This window comes from Anastrepha ludens, chromosome 2 (assembly GCF_028408465.1).
Source record: "Anastrepha ludens isolate Willacy chromosome 2, idAnaLude1.1, whole genome shotgun sequence".
Taxonomy (NCBI): Eukaryota; Metazoa; Arthropoda; class Insecta; order Diptera; family Tephritidae; genus Anastrepha; species Anastrepha ludens.
In genome coordinates, this window is record NC_071498.1 from 40,798,158 (window position 1) to 40,818,104 (window position 19,947).

The following is a 19,947-nucleotide window of genomic DNA, read 5'->3' on the forward strand; positions in this document are numbered from 1 at the left end:
TTATACATACACGTCCGAAGGTTACCCGGGTCCACGTTTTGACCTATATCTTGAGACCCTATCTACCAATAGGTATTCAAACTATACGGAAATCATCTTCAATACCTACTTAACAATGTGTGTAAGTTTGGTTTAATTCGGTTCAAAGACACGGCGGGTCCACGTTTTGGCATATATTTCGAGACCCTAGTCATCAATAGGTATGAAAATTACCCCGTATTAAAGCACTTATCAACAGCTTTCATTTGATACCCATATTGTACATACACAACCAAAGGTTACCCGGGTGAACGTTTTGACCTATATCTCGAGCCCTATTTCCAAAATAAAATATAATCCATGTTACTCGTGATGTAGCTTTCGAATGGTGAAAGAATTTTTAAAATCGGTCCACTAGTTTTTGAGCCTATTCATTACAACCAAACAAACAAAGTTTTCCTCTTTATAATATTGGTATAGATATGGTAAATATTACCATACATTTTTTCCCTCATATATAATAAAAAAATAATAATAATAACATTAAAACAACAGGTATTATTAACAAACTTGGTTTTATTTTAAATTCTTCAAGTAAATCAAATTAATAATAATCAATAAGAAGGCATATGCCAATACAAATACGTGAATTTATATATGTACATATGCGCATATACATACATATATACGCTCACTTAAGTAGGGGAGAGCAAGATGTCGAACGTTGCCGTTCGTTTGCTTTGTTTGCTTTGTCGTTCCTTCCGCGCTTTCGCTTGCAGTTCATTCAATGCAATGAGCAAGGTAACTACATATGAGCAAGGTAACACTAATATGAGCAAGGTAACACTAATGAACAAGGTAACACTAAAGAGCAAGGTAACACTAATGAGCAAGGTAACACTAAAGAGCAAGGTAACACTAATGAGCAAGGTAACTACATATGAGCAAGGTAACACTAATGAGCAAGGTAACTACATATGAGCAAGGTAACACTAATATGAGCAAGGTAACACTAATGAGCAAGGTAACGACACATTTTTTCGTGCGTGCAGCCTGTTAAATCGAATTATAAGACGTTATCACGTCAAAAAAATTCAACAAAACTGAGACGCAAATGCTTTTGATGGCTTATAAACAATATATTGAACTGTCATTAGAACAATTTTGACGTTGATGTCATGAGCTGTTTTACAGATACAAGCAGTGTGAAGTAGGTAACACTTCATATCGTTTGTAAAAAGTGCAGTCTTTTTGAAAAAGATGGTTTACGGGCATTAAAAATTCCCATGCATTTACTATGCATACTGTCTGCTCTTTATAACCTCTATATATTTTATTTACTCAACGTTGGTGTACATATGACAGGTGCTGTAGGTTGTAAGCCTGTTGTCTTGGGATTTAATACGATGAGCTTGAATTGAAAATGATTTGTGAGCGTGGTACTAGTGACTTTACCTACTGTGGCTATATATATGTATATATATATTTCATATAGGACATATACATATATACAGTAAAACTTCTCTTAACGGACACCCATATTAGACGGACATCTCCACACATTTTCCTATGCCGAGTAATACGACTTCAGTTTGCCAGCCTTTAGAGGCAGTGATTCGATTGATAAACTCAGAGACTGGTTTGACTAAAATAATTATAAATATCTTAACGGTAATACATTTCGTAAAAGAACCCTGGGCAAAGGTTACAATGGAAACCATAAAAAACAGGTTTCAAAAAGCAGGGTTTAACAAAAATAAGAACTGAATTTGAGCGCGAAGATGACTTACCGCTAGCAACATTGACTTCCCTATTGGAATTATGTACCAAAAATTTTGGGGAATCTTATTCAATTTCTGATGAATTTATAGCAATAGATAATAATACGTGGACCGAAAGCCAAGACTTCGAGTTGGATTTTGTTACTGATTAAAGCATGGAAACTATTGGCGATCATAGTACTGGCACTGAAAGTATTTCGAAAGAATATAAGAATTATTCTCAACATATTTCTTACAAAAATGCACTCGGAGCTGTGCCGGCTGTTAAAAAAGTGAATATTTCATTTTCTATTTCATATCTCGTGTGGGTTGCTATGTAGCATACATATGTATGTTTTAAGTCTGTAAATTTCGCCTATCGCTTACTACTACAGACATCTATCGAAAGCCAGAGGAAGCAAAATGTTACAGCAATAGATCACATCGCATAGGCATCGTAAAAATACATATATTCCAAGTTGAGATGAAGAAAATAAAACAAGTATCGGAAAATCGTAAATACCTATAAATGTATTAATGCTTCTTTTACACCTTTCAACAAATTGAACAAAAAAACACAACAAAGGAAAAAAAGTTAATTTGCATTGAAATTAGGAAAGTTATGAGGGATTGTGCAATTAACCGATCCAAAAACCAGGTTGTGGTCATAAAATAAGATTTTGAGAGAGTAGAGAACTTTCCACCGATGCATTTTTCTTAACTGCCTAAATGATTTTGCCCGAGTTTAACTAAGCGACGCCAGCAACTTTTTCTTACTAACTTGCGCTAAATATAAAGATCCAGCAGCTACATTGGCTGGGTCATGTCGTCCGAATAGATACAAACGCTTCGGCTCTGAAAACATTCGATGCGGTACCAGCTGGAGTTAGCAGAGGAAAAGGAAGGCCTCCTCTGCGTTGAAAAGATCAGGTGGAGGAGGACTTGGCTTCATTTGGTGTGCCCAACTCGCGCCGGTTAGCACGAGAAAGAAATCGCGTAAACACTTATCGCGCCTATTAAGAAGAAGAAGAACGTGCGCAAAATGGGCGTAGCATGTAAAGCCAAGTTCTTCTCCAATTCATCTTTCATCTTTCCTTCTTCTTTCTCTGCTACAACTAGCAGCCAATAACGATAGATCGCAAGGTTGCGACAATCATAAGAGTGTTTCTGGCAGTGACGCTACAAAAAATAAACAAAAACAAGAACAGCGATGTAGGGGAAATTTCCTTGTGAATATCAATAAAAATGAAACTGCAATACAATAAAAAAATTAATACAAATATTATATTATTGCGTAAGGAATTCAGCTGATATATCAAATTCACTGAGAGCAAGATAACGGTACGCGGATGTCTTCACCTCCGTACTGTTTCCACCGTGGCCAGCCGACACTGCATCGAATACTTTTTGAGCTGAAACATTTGCACGGCATGGTCTAGGCAACGGAGCAAGTTGGATTTTCATTCGATGCACTATGTGGATGTTGCAGCAAAGCACATAAAGCCTATTTATTTACATTCATTGTGTGCAACATTCGCGTCGCCAATGCTCAAAGGTCCGTAAATCTTCGGTATAATCTTTCCAGCGAACACTTCAAGGCCCGCCGCATCGGATGTTGTCATCGTCCAACCTGCTACGTCATGCAATAAAGTGTGATTTTGTTGGTGGAGAGAGAACTTTAGTGCTTTTCTGCTTACTCCAAAGAAGCACTAACTGGCAACAGAAACTATCCATTGTATTTCGATTCGGTTAGTAGCGGTGTTAATGCAGGTTTCCAAATAGGTCCCAAATAAAAGAACATCAAGTACAACACAACTTATATTTATTGAACCAACTTTCGAGAGTTACTTCAGGAATCGTAGTCATCACAAGGGCTGAAGGTCAATTGATTGCGGTTACTTTTCCATTTTGATGCTGCCACACATTGAAGATGAAGGTCACTATTTTCGATTGATTCGAATTTTAGGAAATTGAACTGGCTCTGAACCAGAATTTTGCTTTCATTTGTTCAGGTTACCCTGAGGGATATTAATACATATGCATATATTATATAGCTGTAAATTTATGAGTATGCTAGTATACATGCATACGAGTATACGCGTATTTAAACTGAAATTCTAAAACAAGAACAAATCATATACGTGTATGTAGCTAAATGTGCATTTCCTTGCAAATTTAATTAATCCACAACTCGTTACTCCAGCTAAAACAAAATAATAAATGAATAATTTATATATGCGTGTATATGTGCACATATACATACATACTTAAAGAGTGCACGGGGAATATTTATTTATGCAGTCTATGAACACAAGCTTTTTACAGACTATTTACAATGGAAAATAGAATATCTATCGAACACGATTTAAATACTTAAAAATTGATAATAAAGTAATTAAAAACACACAAAACTCGAGATCGAATTTAATTCACTTAAAGCTCGACACTCGCACAAGAGGAGCATTAAGCCAAGATCATTACTTTAATTTAAAATTTGCAACAAAGAATGAGAAATGATATAAGACCCCGTTAATAAACCACTTTTTATTTATATAAAGAAAGCCGAGAACTAACACATCATAGTACCAGGACGTCAATGACGGTTTTGAAGCTCAAGTACGGCACCTGGTCTCGAAATTTTGGAAAACATTAGTCTGGGGGGAAAAAAAATTCATTATTTTCTCGGTAGATGACTGTAGTGATTGATATCTCGTAAAGTATCGATAAAAAAACTTGAAGTTTATGCTCGTAGTCAAGGTGACATTTCACACTAAAAAAATTATTTTACTGTTTTTTTTTTTTTTTGTACCATTCAGTTGTGAGTGACAGAGTGTAAACAATGGAAGTTAATAAAGAGAAAATTCGGTAAATTTTACAGTTTTTCTTTGATAAAGGTGAAAAGGCGAAAATGCAAGCCAGGCCGCTGAAATTGTGGATGGTGTTTATGGTGCCGATGCTGTAACAACTAATTACGTGCGATTTCGGTTTCAGGCATTTTTGATGCTGAAGAAAATGTCAATAATGTCAGAAATAATTGAAGTTCATTGGTATGTTAATAGTTGTAGCATCGCCCGGGAGCCAAAGATCGGCCATAAACAATTTTAAACATCTGCGTAAAAATGTTTCGCAAAAATAACGAGTTTCTTTCCCAAGTAAATACTTTTAAATTATCGGCATAGATTAAAAATTTCGTAACAATTTTGACAATTTCTATGTTTCTTATTTAATTTTAGTAGTTTTTCTATGAAAATATTTCTTTACTACCCTTCAAAAACACGTATTTAAGTTTGAAAATTTGCGCAAATTAAAAAAAATCAAAAAATTTTTATCAAAATTTCAAACTTTTTAATCAGAATTTGTACACAAATTTCGGTCTGCAAGCTTATAGCTCATAAAGTGCAAATTTCAAGTGGCGCAAAAATCGCGTTTACTTTTGACATTTTTTTTTTGTGGCTAACGTAGTTGGGTGTTCTCTTCAAATACATATACAAAAAATTTCGAACATTTCTCGTAATTATTTTTTAAGATCTTTAGCCGAAATTCTTCTCCGATTTGCTACCAAAGGGTAGGGTTAGAAATAATTTTGCCATCTTTCGTTGTTTTTGTCCACTGTGGGCAACGAATTTAACGCCAACCAAGTGATAGTAAGGCACAAATTCAAGGGAGTAGCAAAATAAGCCATTTAATTCTTATCTAAAATTATATGTACCAACTCGCATAACTTTAGAGGTCAGTTCACAATTTAATTGCCTGGCTTGGTAGTCGGCACGGAGCAGTGCAAGTGTTGGGAGTAGGTATAAGTTGATAATCGTGAATAATGTCGCTACGCGCACACAACTAAAAGTAGGCTACATTTTATTTTTCATTAGAATGTGGAGAACGCTACCAATGTTTGTAGGCCTTGTGCATAAATTTTGCCTTGAGTTGAAGCTGCTGCAGTCCTTTTTGTTATTTTTATAGCACTTTTAATTCATAGCTGTTTCGAAAAGCCAAATTTATATGCTGGAATATTCTGAACGCAGAGCTTACTTTACTACTACTACTGTACTAATGGGTGATTTTTTAGCTATTATCTTTTTAAACATCTTCAATTTGGTCTATAATTTAACCATGAATCGTCTTACAAACGAACAACGCTTGGAAATCAGTGAATTTTATTATAAAAATGCGTGTTCTGTAAGAAAGTTTAAGATCAACTTTTTTATCAAAAAATTGTGTTCAGCAACGAAGCTCATTTTTGGATCAACGGGTACGTAAATAAGCAGAATTGTCGATTTTGGAGTGAAGATCAGCTAAAAGAATTGCAAGAGCCACCAATGTATCCCGAAAAGGTCACAGTTTGGTGCGGTTTATGGGCTGGATGTATCATTGGACCGTACTTCTTTAAAGATGTTGCGAATCGTAACGTAACTGTGAATGGTGAGCGCTACCGTGAAATGAGATCCAACTTTTTTTTGCCCAAAATGCAAGAGCTTGACTTGAATGACATGTGGTTTCAGCAAGACGATGCTACATGCCAAACAGCACGCGTAACAATGGACTTGTTGAGAGGCGAGTTCGGTGAACATTTTATTTCACGTTTGGGACCTGTCAATTGGCCACCCAGATCGTGCGATATAATGCCTTTACATTATTTTTTGTGGGGCTATGCTAAAGCTCATGTCTATTCAGACATGTCTGCTTCAATAAACGCATTGAAAGACAACATTAAAGCATTTATATGTAAGATACCGGTCGAAACATTGGAAAGACTAATGTTGGACTAAGCGGATGGACAATTTGAAGCGAAGTCGTGGTCAATATTTGCATGAAATTATCTTCAAACATTAAATTATATGGACTGTTCTATCGATTTAAATAAAAATATCATGCATTTTTCTGAATTCTACGAGTGTTTTTTTTGAAAAACTTTCCTATAGCTCTTAAAAAATCACCATTTATATTTATGTAATATACAATACATCGAAAAGCCTAAAGTTCAGTGTGAAAATTTGTACAGCTGTTTCCCAATGCAGTTTTTGCTGTTTGCCTGTTTGAGCATACAAACAATGATTTATTACTGTTTGCGGGACCTGACAAGCAACATGACAACAAAATAAGCCTAAAAACATAAAAGTAATGTTAAAGTGAGCTGAAATATGTACATATATAAATATATTTCGGTAGCATACTTTTTGCTGGCGAAGCCTACATGCTGGTATTTCGTTTGAAGTAGTGCAGAGTATTGTGATTTTTTGGTTGGCAGAATTCGCAGAGGAATGGAAATATTTACTATAATAGTTTAATAACCTAGATTCTCGGCAGGTCAGCTATTGTACGGTTTCCTTAATGTAATTTTAATTAAACAGTTTGGACAACAACACTGAATTGTTAATGTAAGCTTTATTATCTTCAAAAGCGTACATTTGCATCCATGCAGTCGCTTTATTCATATTATCAACTTAAACAAGCGTGCCATTATTTCAACTTGTTCTAAAATTTTTGGAGAAAACATATTCGCGGTACCAGCATTAACAACGATAATAATGTAAGCCTTGAAATCCAACAGAGAATATATCTTGCCAACAAGTGCTACTTTCGACTAAGAGTCGATAAAAAAGATTGCCAATGTTGTCGATTATTTGCTTTTCCCTTGATCTGTGAGCACGTTAGCTTCTCGTCGACTCCTAAAAACTCATCAAACAGGCTTTGTCGCTATGATCTTTTAGGAAGTTCACTGCGGCGATGTCCTTAAGGATTTTAGTCTAACGCCGTTCTGCTTATTTCGTTAGCTGGTTCGCGGATAGTGCACCCAATCCATCTCCATTTGCGTTTCCATATTTTAATAGCAATGGGTTTTTGTCTGCTTCTTACAAGGAGTTGTAGAAAAGAACTGATTTGATATTCAAATCGTCAGCGTAGTCGAGGACTTCCAGGTCATCTAATTATGGCTGAATTACATATGAGTGTCGTTAGCGCAAGATCAAGACATAAAGAAGGCTATCTCGCTTGGCGAATAACACTTCAGAATCACTCATCATTTCTGTTCTATTATATGGAGGACGAAAGTAGCAGTTAGGACGAGGTGGCTCTTAGGGTATTCAAATAAAATGTTCTCCGGAAGATTAACGAGACTTGTTGTATTGTCGATTGCAAATGCCGTAAATTATGTCATTACAAGCAGTAGGAGCTTTATCAACTACCCATACCCAAGAAAACGGACTTCAAAATAATTGAAAAGAAAATCCTGCCTGCATCGAGTAGTTACCAATGTTGAAAAGTGGATACACTTTGAAAGTAACAGGGCTCTAACTATCACTTGGATGTAAAGTAAATATTTACTTCCTTGGTAGTTGTAGAGAACAGCCAATCTGCATCTGCACTCAACGTGGAACACACTGCAGAAATCCAGTAGCCTGAACTTGAGCTTGGTGGGGGCTTCTCCCAGAATACTTCTTCACCAAACTTTCTGTTCAACTTGAAGCTATCTCGAATAAGTTTACCAAGTCTTGTGTCCAGCTGGTTAGTCCCTACCGCTCTTCCCATGAAAAGGTATGAATTCAAGGTTTTCAAAGATTCAGGAGTACATGTAGCTTACGTGAAGTGGTGCAGTTCCTTACCACCTGCTCCAATAAATCGTTAACCATGACTATTAAGAACAAGTTTGAACTAAAAATTAGCATATTCCCTGATAGATAACAAACGTTTGCCTCTTGTAATTACGATTGCCTTACTTTTGTCACTTTCCATAATGGTATATAGGGGCCGATCACCAGTCACGTTTCCCTTCTAATTCTCAAGTGGGAAACCACTTCGTTTCTCTAATAACCGATGAAATTTTATGGGAAGCTGCTGATTTTAAGCTTGCTAGATTGCGGCCGCCGTAACCGAATGGGTTGTTGCGTGACTACCTTTCTGAATTCAGAGAGAACGTAGGTTCGTATCTCGATGAAACACCAAAGTGAAAAAAAGGTTTGTTCTAAAAGCGGTCGCCCTTGCGCAGGCAGTAGCGAGTGTTTTTCTGCTATGAGAAAGGACCACTTAAAAACCATCTGCCCGTTCAGAGTCGGCTAAAATTTGTTATCTTTATTAAGTAATAAATGCATATTTTTGTACCAAAAAACTCCAGCTTCATAGGTATAGGTACATCAGGTACACGCGCACAATATTCAGCAAATTAAGATCCAGCTGCCCTCGGCCTAGGCCATGCCATTCGATTGGATTTAATGGCTCCGGACCGAAAAATATGCAATACGATGAACGCTACCCCGGGAAGTATAAAAAAATAAAACTGAATAATTGATATTCTCGAAGAGCTTGTCCTCACTTTGATGCTTCAAACTCTTGTCAGCTGGCAGTAGATAAAAGAAAAGCGCATTTTCATAGTCAACCAAAATCACTCGAGCAGTTAAATTAATGCAAATACTAAAATAAACGTTTTCTCATCTTTAATCCAAATCGAAAAGCAGTCCGTCAACCATACGACATTCTTTCGTGCTCAGCCATGTGCCCATATTGCCACTGACATGAAGATATGATTCAAATGAAAAGAGAATTTCCGCATCCGAATGGCAAATAGAAAGATAAGTGAAATAAAATAATTTTTAAAATACCTAATATATATATTTGAAAAAGTTTTGCATTGTCGTTGGCGCCATTGTCCGAATCAACTGCATAACGGCAACGTGACCAGTTAGAAAATTGTTTCATGAGTTTACAGTATCTGCATATAAACTTATAACTCACACATAGACGAGTGCATGCATTGTACGAGTATAAATCGTCTTTAAATCGAAAACAATAAATTTTAGTAGAGAAATAGTAGTATTCGTGCATATCGAGCGAGTCTAGTGGTGACTAGTTTTATAATAGCTGAAAAGGAATTGAAATAACTAAGATAATATATTAAAGAGATAGGGATAGTCAGAGATAACAAAAAATTAGTGTTTTTGATAATATTTTATTTTATTTTTTTGAACTCCATTTATTACATAATTACATTAAATTAAGGGATTATATTAAGTAAGAAGGCCGAAAAAAGCGAATTTTCCAGATTTTTTTCTGGGAAAGCTTTAAATTTATTGATCTAAAAATTTCTACACATATATTCTGTTATCTTTTAATAGTATTTTCAGCCTCAGGTAGGTGAAATGCTGGACTTAGAGTTAGTAAAAATATTTATTTGGAAAGGAGCTAGAGCAGATCTCCTGGAGCTCCTCTAAAAAAATACCACTATATCTCTGAACTGGATCCTCTGAACTTAAACAAACAGGTTTCGTTAAAGTAATGTTAAATCTAGTAATTAATCGCAAGCAATAAGCAAACTAATTTTTTTTGACAAAATGGCGGTTTCTCAAATAAAAAAATCGATTTTTGACCAAAATTTCGGTCTTAAATTGTTTATAAAAAAATATTTATCGGTGAAAAAAATCGTCGATTAATTGCTAAAACATATATTTAAAAAGCTCGTGATAAAATTTGAGACTAATCGGTTTAGCCGCTTTCGAGTAATGTTGAACATCGACTTAGAAAGCACTATTTTGAGAAAAACGCGTTTAAAGTACGGCCTTGTACTTGCAAGCACTCTGAAACGCCTTTTCAAATTTGCGTGTAACTTCGAAAATATTCACCGGAACGATATTAAGTTTTCTGAGTGCATTCTTAAATAATTTGTGCATTAAGAAAAAAACATAAAAAAATCGATTTTTTGAAAATTCTAGCTGTATATAACCCCTTAATTTATAATATATTTATTAATTACATTTAATTACAATTTTGAAAAGATGTGTGAGAATTCGCTATACAGTTCATTATTTAAAGTTTACATTTTAAATTTTTGTGGTGAATCAGTAGAGTGCCACAAAGCAGGGTGAAGAAAACCCTACTAGGTATGTGCAGAAGAAAAAGGCTGGTCTTCCTCCGAAGGTTGGATAGTGTAGGTCGGGACGCTATTTGGTATACGTTGTTGTAGACAAATGTTAAATGTCGTTGAGTCAAAAATAATGATGATGATGATCAGTAGGCATAAACGTTTTAAATCTGCGTGGTATGTTGGCTTGGTTTGACAGCAGAGGATTTAGAGGGTTAGCTGTTATATCTTACGCTGATGCTGCCAATTTATTTATTCTTGTACCGATAGCACGCCAAGAGCACGATGAATTATATCATTGTAGACAAACCATGGCACGTTGGCACACACGTCTGCTGTCAAGATTTGATTTGGAAGCTGAGATCCAGATTTGCTCTCCATATTGGTTTCAATGTTGCTTTATATCGATATGCGCAGCTTATTGTCCAGCGAAAGCACTGGCTTTGGCCAATATTTTATGGAAGTAATTTCATTTATTTTAAAACTCTAACTATGCTAAGTTATTTTATATAAATGTTTCAACTTGATATCATCAAGATTTCAAAATCAAACAATATTTTAGTTTGGATAAAGTTATAGTCGCCTTTGTTGGACCCTTTCTCGCAAGGTAGTGACCACCCGAGTTTTGTTTCTGGTTTATCAGAAATAAATCAAATAAATAAAACTGTTTAGTTCTGTAGTAAGTCTAGTACTTAATCGAGGATTTGTTTTTGCCAGTTAACTAAATGGTGGCTTCTAAAAACATTAATCGTATTTTGAGGAAAAAAACTTTGTACTAAATTATACACAGGCATATAATTATTTCTCCTTTTACATAATAATAATAAATTAAATTCATTAAAATTCATCGAGGGGTTCTTATATTTAAATGATCACCGACATCGAAAAGGTAATTTGGAGAAAGAGTCGCTTAAAGTTTTCGTCTTACAACAAATCAAAAATGACTAAACCGATTGGAGTACTGATCTTTTTTACAACACTTTGAAATTTTTACTGTGAACCTGTATTCATCAAATTTTCCAATTACTTCTTATTACTTATTACAAATGGACCATTTCTTCAATATTTCTGTTTGTGTGTATTTTCGCTGTATGACAAACTCCACTGCCTTAACGGCAGAGCAGCACATGCCAGGTTTTTTCTACTCTTACTATAAAAAAGTGCATATGAAAACTCTGACTAGTTCTGATCCCTTATTAATTTTTAACTTATAACGTACACTTAAATTAATTAGTTTATTTATTTTTTGCTTCTATTAAAAGATTTAATTGCATTTCTGTTTAGTGATTTGCCACTTCTTTTACGCTTTCCAGAGTAAGAATCAAAGATAACTTGAAATAATTATATAATATATATCCGATTCCGTTTTTGAATAACTTTTACTAAATGAAAAACAAAATTTTGGGTGTTTGAAATCTTTGTAAAAATTATAAATCTTCGATCAGGGTGATTAATTTTGTGCCGCCTTGTAGATACATAAGAGTAAGAGGAAGAGTTGTGCCATTAGGGTTTCTTCTCGTACAAAGACCTATGAATGAACCCACAAGTAATAGATATTAAAGCTGATTAAAATATTTCTTAAAACAATTTTTTTTTTTTCAAATTTGAATTTCCGTTTACCTCGTCTCCCTATTTGTAAAACCCGTAGCGGCAAGACGTAATACTGAACTAAAGAGTTTTCTTTCACTTGGTGTATAAGCTTTGAGCTACATTCAAGTGAGGACGAAAAGTTTAAACTACACTACAAATTTTTTGAGTTTTGAGAAAATTGATGCATGTACTTTCACGCCAGTCGGCAGAGCAGATGAAATTTGCTTAAAAATTGCGAATATTGATCTCAGTACTGGTGTACGGAAGTGAAACATGGCTGGTCTCTAACACCATCACAAAGAGTCTACAATCTTTCGTCAACAAATGCCTTCGCATCGTCTGTAGAATATTCGGGTCCAATGTCATCAGCAATAAAGCGCTGTGGAGATTATCAAATGAGAAACCCGTCCGATGACAAATCAAACACAGTAAGTTGCGATGGATAGGTTTCACGCCAAGAAAACCACCAGATAGCTTCACGAGATTGGCATTGACATCCGCAAGGGAGCAAAGGTCGCGGTCGGCCAAAGAATACTTGGAATACTAAGAATCGATGTTACACCCGCTTGAAGATGCCGACATCACATGGAACGGCGCAAAAACAACATCCCAGTACCGTTTACGATGGAAGAGTATTCTCGAGGTCCTATGCCTCTGAGCGTAGTGACAAGGAAAAAAAATGCATGTAATTAATTGGCTTCCAGATAATGATCTTAAATCTTAAAATAATCTATATATAGTATTAATCTTCACATCTTAAATTTCATATTTGTCAATTTGTTCAATATGTCTCAAATTTTGCACTATTTTTAACTAAAATTGACAAAAAAAATTTACGTTTTCTGTAAATTACGATTGCAAATGTACGCCAAAGAGTGAGTTTTTAGTATCAAAACAAGTCCTTTCTGAAAACAATTGGATTGAATGTGTTGAAGATATAAAGACTCAAGCAAAAATACAAAAAAATAAATATATTTTTATCGGATTTTCTGATTTTATGCAAATTACGCGACTTGAAATTGTTACGAATCAATTTTTGGAATTTTATTTGCTATGACATTCAAAATAAAGCCACTCACAAGAACAAAAAACAATACGCATTTTCTTTACAATGACAAGAAATACTTGTATTTATATTGAAGCTCTCTACAAAAAAGCCCTTCAAACTTATCAAACGAAAGTGTATTCTGCATTCACTGCGCCACGGCATTTGAGTGGAGCGAGTGTTAACTATCTAAAAGTTTTCACAGACAATCTAAATGAATACAAATTTTGTATAGAATGGCTGCAGCAAAAACTCAAAGTCAACAAAAAGTTTGCAAAGCAGTTAAAATGATGCTACAGTATGAGTATAACTTTTTGCCAGCTTGAGCTTCCCCAAAGTTATACTTATATATCTGCTGAACTAAATTTAAATTAGCACAACCAACAAAAGAAACTAAAACAATTGGAATTAGAAATTCGATCGATATAAGCATTCAGAAAGCGTGAAATTTCCATGCACGAGTCGTGGTTAGTGTGCAATCGAGTTGCTTTCGTTTGAGCTGTCAAAAAATGTCGAAAATGACTTCCCTAGCTGCTGCACTCATTATTTTTAGTCCTTTGCTTATTGAAAAATATCGTTAGCGCTCTCAGCCATGCAGTTGGCTAACTGCTTCTGCAGAAATTTTACTTTGTGCAATATATCGGAAAACTTTCGTAATTCTTAGAAAATGTTTTTATCGCGAAGAATAACCGAGTGGTAATTGCCATAGCAATGTCGAGTAATTAAAATTCAGTGTTAAAAATAGAATAATAATAATAAATATTAATTGAAAACGGCTGATCCAGATACCGGTTTATTTTTCTTTAATAAAATAAAATGAAGAGAATTCATATTTAAGATGGTATATTTTGAGATTAAAAAAAAAAGCAAAATTCAGCATAAATTTATACTACAAGTTTTAATGATTTTAGTGTAGTATCGTTCGTCACCGAAAATTCGATAAACATCAATTCCCACTCCAATTAATTGCTTTCATTCAATTTTAGTTTTGTTATTATCTAAGATAAAGAATCTTTATGTCCATCCCCTCTTTATCTCTATTGCTATCCTGCTCTCAATCTTTATCTTTACCTTTATTATTATCTTTATCTTTATGTTTACGCTTATGTTGGCGGCCGCCGTAGCCGATTGAATTCGAATCTCCGTGCATCAAACAGCAAAATGATAGAAAAAGTGTTTTCTAATACCAGTCGACCCTCGGCAGGTAATGGCAATCCAGCGAGCGTATGAAGCCATGAAAAAGCTCCTCATAAAAAATCATTTGCCGTTCGGAGTCGGCATAAAATTGAACTTCATTTGTTGAACAATATCGAAACGCACGCTACAAATACATAGTAGGAGGAGCTGGGCCAAACACTCAAAATTACACCCTTTATATCATGACTTATGTGTATCTATCGCCCCTACCCGAAAGTTCTGGAGGGACATAGTCATTTTCATAATAAAACAAAAAAATATTGCATATCTCAAAGCACTTGAATAAAATCTCATTAATAAATCATCTTGTTATAACTAAACAAAATAACTCTTTCAATTAAATTAGTTATTCTGCTGCAGCCACGCGTCAAGTAAAAGCTAGTGTGAAATAAAAATTAATTCGATGTAATTTTTCCCGATAAAAATAGGCAATACTACTTATTAACTCAAGTGAATAATTCTTACGGCTACAGTTGAATGTTTGAATGCTCAAGAGGCAAATAAAAAAAATCAAATCAGCTATTCTAATCTTAAATAAATTGAGCTTGACTCGCTACCTATTTTTACTTCACTCAAAAATTTACCACAATTTGAAAGCCTATGATAAACTAATTCTTAAAAAAAATACACAATTCTGACCTTAATCATTTGGCACAGGTGGTAAACTTAATAGAAATTTGTTCCCATGTACGAAAGTAAATCACACACGTGTCATCGTAAGTAAAATATAATATACCATATAAGCACCAAACTATTTTTAGTAAGCAAATTGTGATAGGTTAACCTTCCTTTTGCTCGACCTTGTGCACACCGACACACGATACCATTTTTTATTATACGAATATTCATAAATACCAATATATGTATATAAATATTTTGCCACCGTCACAGAAACGACAGCAAATTTGATAGGTGTCATGGGATAATATCGAGAAAAATTCAATTTGGAAGTTAAACAAGTGCAAATGCGTTTTCAATTTTATTTGACATGAATATAAGGTGGTTCAAAGGTGACGCAGGTGCTTCATAGTAATTTTTGTGATAAGTTATTTTTTATTTGTTTTCAGACAATTTGTAATACAGGCTATGGCAAAATTATTTATGAAGCGATATTCAGTTGAGCAACGCGTAAAAATGATTCAAGGGATTTATGAAAATGTTCTTTCACGAGGAAGTAGAACTCGCGCATTGTGTGAATTTTGCGGTCAATAGAACCGGTTATCTGAGTCAGCATTTAGACATTTCAGATACTTAAAACCCAAATGGTATTCCAGAAAAAGAAATACACCCACAACGAGTCAGTGTTTGGTATATATTTTGGGCTGAAGGAGATGTCGGGCTCTTCGTACTTCTTCGAAAATGATTCCGGTAACGTAGAGTGAATGCAACAGCGACATCATAGCAAACCTTTTGTAACCTAAGTTATCCATGTAAATAATTTGACAATTTGTAGTAATGACCTTAGTTCGAAAGAAGTACCCAGTACGCGTTATCTCACGAAACAATGAGGTACTATGGCCACCGAAATCTTGCAATTTGACACCATTACACTGTTTTCTCTGGGGTTACGCCAATGACCTAATGCCATAGACCAAAAAATGTAAAAATAAAAAAATAATTTCAAAAAATTTTGTTCTGTTTTATTTATAACAGAAAATCTGCTGTCTCTTTGAGTCACCCTAAATAAATAAGAAAAATGTGGCTGGCAGTGTGATTGTGCGTGGCTTTCTGCTGTCAGTCAGAAAAATGTGCTCTGAAAATATAAAAGTTTTGTTGCTAACAGTTAAAGTACAGCTACATACCTCGAAGAAAAGTGAGCAAGTTTCCCAAAAAAAAAAATTACGGCAGTGAATTCCGAAACATATTGAGTTGAAACTCTTTCACCTTTCTCAGTTGTTAAGCTAACGTATACGAGTACCTATAATTTATAAATATAACGTAGCATTGAATATAAATTTGGCCATGAACTTTTCCAACTATTGTTCGCTTATTTGCGTTTATTTCGTTGTCTCGTGTGGTTTCCATCATAAAGATATTTTTGGAGATTAGCTTTACGCCAAAGATTCTAAATGATTTTCCGCTCAAATGCGGGCTCGACTCAACGATTACTTTTATTTTATTGACGTTTTCTACGGTTGGACTATCAGAACGTGCCTCGACGGCTATATTACCAGAGCGAATTCATTGAAATACTGAAGTTTTTTGTATGGGATCTATTTTTATTTATTTATTTTGATTTAAAATATTTTTATGAGAAGCTTTTTCATGGTTGAAATACACTTCGGAGGTTTGCCATTATCTGCGAGGGGCGATCGCTATTAAAAAAAACGTTTCTATCGTTTTGGTGTCTCATGCACGAAGATTTGAACCTATGTACTTCCGCATTGTAATCATAAATAAATAAATATATCGAGGATTGTAATGGTACAAATAATGTATTAAATTTCTTTACCTCCATTGTGAAGCGCTGTAACAACTGCAGTCAAGCTTGGGATATGGTCTAACGACTTTTGTCGATTCTACGCGGCAAACTATCTCCGAAACATCATTACACCTGCTTCTTGAATACCATGTCTCATCGAAGGTTACTGCTTCCTGCGAGCACAAATGATCAGTCCAACCCTACTCCGTCTTTGGTTTATTGGAGAGTAAAGATCACAAAAGATTGTAAGCTCAAAGGGCAAACCTTGATTCATTCAAATGTTGAATTAATGAAACCTTTTATTACTGCAAGGGTCGGTGTGGTTTGCGGTTGCCAGCTAAACCACCCTTTGCTACTAGTTAGAAGTTAAATTTTTCTAACATTTCTAACCGAATTGCATTCATGTTCAACTCCATTCGAGTACGATGAACATCAATTACTATAAATTCCGATATCTATTTTCGCAATTTATATGCATATGGTATAGTAATATTGTATGTATTAATTGTATGGTATGTGCATTGTATTAATGCAATTGCCTTTACATACGAAAAGTAATTTATGTGCATATGTTTTTTTCGCTTGAAGAATTTCATGTATGATTTATTGGACGACAAAATGATTAGCGTTATCAATGAATATAAAATTAGTTATGACCATTGTCATGTACACCTTAGCTGACACCACACCACACAGATGGGTGGGAAATCAGAATCTATTTTGTTTTTGTTTAGTTGTTTTTTTGTTTTTCAAAATTTCTTCAAAGCATTTCTTCCAAAGCACATTGAACAGATAGCATGATTTTGAATTATTAAGGGTTTACTTGTGACATTCGAGTTTTGACGCTTTATTAAGTATCGATTACTTTATCGGTTTTCTTTACTTTCACACCTTCGTACGATCAACTCAAGACTGATTACTTGGCGTGCATACACCTCTGATTATATTCATGTGCTTAACAATTACCGTAATTTCTCGTATCTTACGGCAACTTCTGTAAAGTACGGTGCACTAGACAGTGCTAGTTTACTGGGGCGGCAGCCCTTGGTCGGAAAAAACGATAACGTAAAACCGGCTGCCATAGGAATGCTAGCAACTTCTGTCTTGTCATCTGGTGTCAAGGCGAATTCATTTTTTGTTTTATTATCTCATTCGCTCGGTATTTGTTCTCGTTTCGATTCGCGAACTTTTGTGTTTTTCTACAGTATTAAGGTTTAAGGATATTATATTGAATATATTCGTTATTAAATATATTCATTAATATATATTATTTTATTAAAATTCATATTCGTTCATTTTTGCTTTCTTACTTTTCAACCAGCTGTATATAAGTAAGTATGATACTTATAGGGCGCAACACTCTCCATAAAAAAATGTGTTTCTTTCTCTCATCGGAACTACAAAATTTATTATTTTATAATATATTTTATGAGTTTCGAACAAATATTTCGGCCGATTAAATTTGATTTGATTAAAATTGATTTACGTGAATTTAATTGACTCGAAAATATTTTGGAAAAATCTTAACTCTAAATGCGCGTTGTGGCTGAACTGAAAAGTCACTTTTACAACCACTTAGTTTAATTTTCTATAATCTAAACAGATTATATGATTGAAACATTAGTGCATGTATTTTTGACAAAACGTATATTGTTTTCTGTTGTTGTTTTCGCAAAGTGAAATTATACGCACAATAAAATGTGAGAATATATTAACCGCAAATTATGCAGGAGGTAATAATTGTGCAAGTATGTTCGTAAAAAAATATTAATTTTATTGCAAACCATTTACAGTTTAATAACTCACTGATCATATCAAAGATAAAATAAAATTTCTGGGTATTTAATTATTATTTTTCTCTCTCTTACCATTTTTCGTCTAAATAATTCTCCAGAAATGATCAAATGACTTTTTATTATTTTTAGTGCATTAAGACAGTTGCTCCACTATTGCCGTTATCGAAATTTGGTGCCAGAGTCCCATCCCCGTTTGGATTACAATTGTTGTTAATTAAACGCTTTGAATCACCGTCGAGGTTGATTTGTGCACTGATTTGTATTTCTCCCGTGGTGCCGTACCCTCAGATGCCTCTACTGCGTTCACCGTAATCAACGGCTGATTACAAATTGCCTATGCAGTAGTTCATGATTTGGCCAACTGGTGGAGGCATCCCACCACCTGAAGAAGGTCATCAAGCATAAGTTTGGTTTGGATGACATCAGCGTAGGAGATGAGGATGGTTTTACACCTAGCATCCAGTCAAACAAGAAAGTTTTGGTGTTGATTGTGGAAGCTATGCCAAGGGTCGATAAACTGGCAAGTTCCATATCGGAATGGATGTTGCCACTTCTGAATTCCACAAGGACGGCTTGTACAATTTGTGCTTCAAGAACCTCAACAGCGACAAGTCACAATGACTTTAGCCCGAAAATCTCTCCAATTTTTACCAGGAATTCATTAAGGAATTCCCATAGTTTTCCTTGGGAATCTATTCGATCAGGTTCACTGCGAAGCCTGGACCACCATTACTGCCAATACTCAATTCCGAATTGTCGGTCATGATTTGACCCTAACCAACCCTAAATGCATTCATACTGCTGTCAAAAAGAAAGCTTGCAACTGTTTGTTTTGAATGTCAACCAAATTAGAACCATCACGGAATCAATCAAGGCTGGGGCACCATGGTGTCGCATTGTTCCGATGAGACCGAAGATACTTCCATTGCCGGTCTGGTTATTGGTTTGTTGACTGCACAAATTAAGATGGCATTCCGTGCCGTTCTGAACATTTGATGTTGGGTGCCAAAGCAAAGTTTGCTGGTAAATCATTCCAAAAACCAGGGTATAATGAATAATGATTCCAACACCTAAATTTTATAATTTCGGCAAGAAAAAGCAAGATGGTGAGGCACTCTGATGTAACAGTTTTCTATGTATATGTATGTAATTATTGTATATTATATATAAATATTTAATATTTTTATAATTATATTAGAATGCTCCCATACATCGTGCGCACACATTTCCAAATTACTGTATGAAAAATTTGTCTCCCTTGAGATGCAGCTTTGGCATTGATCAGTTGAAGGTTGTAAGCAAATAACTGC

The 19,947-nt window shown here is 34.8% G+C and overlaps 1 long non-coding RNA gene and 1 pseudogene across 1 annotated transcript; both read left to right on the forward strand.

Annotated features, from left to right (window-relative positions):
* The first annotated feature begins 565 nt into the window (after window positions 1–565).
* On the forward strand, window positions 566–1,059 carry LOC128857317 (uncharacterized). Its single transcript, XR_008453927.1, has 3 exons — window positions 566–819; window positions 856–928; window positions 1,004–1,059. It is a non-coding gene; the product is annotated as an uncharacterized LOC128857317 (long non-coding RNA).
* An 11,513-nt stretch (window positions 1,060–12,572) lies between these two features.
* Window positions 12,573–19,695, forward strand: LOC128859219 (enolase-like; annotated as a pseudogene).
* Window positions 19,696–19,947: the final 252 nt, after the last annotated feature.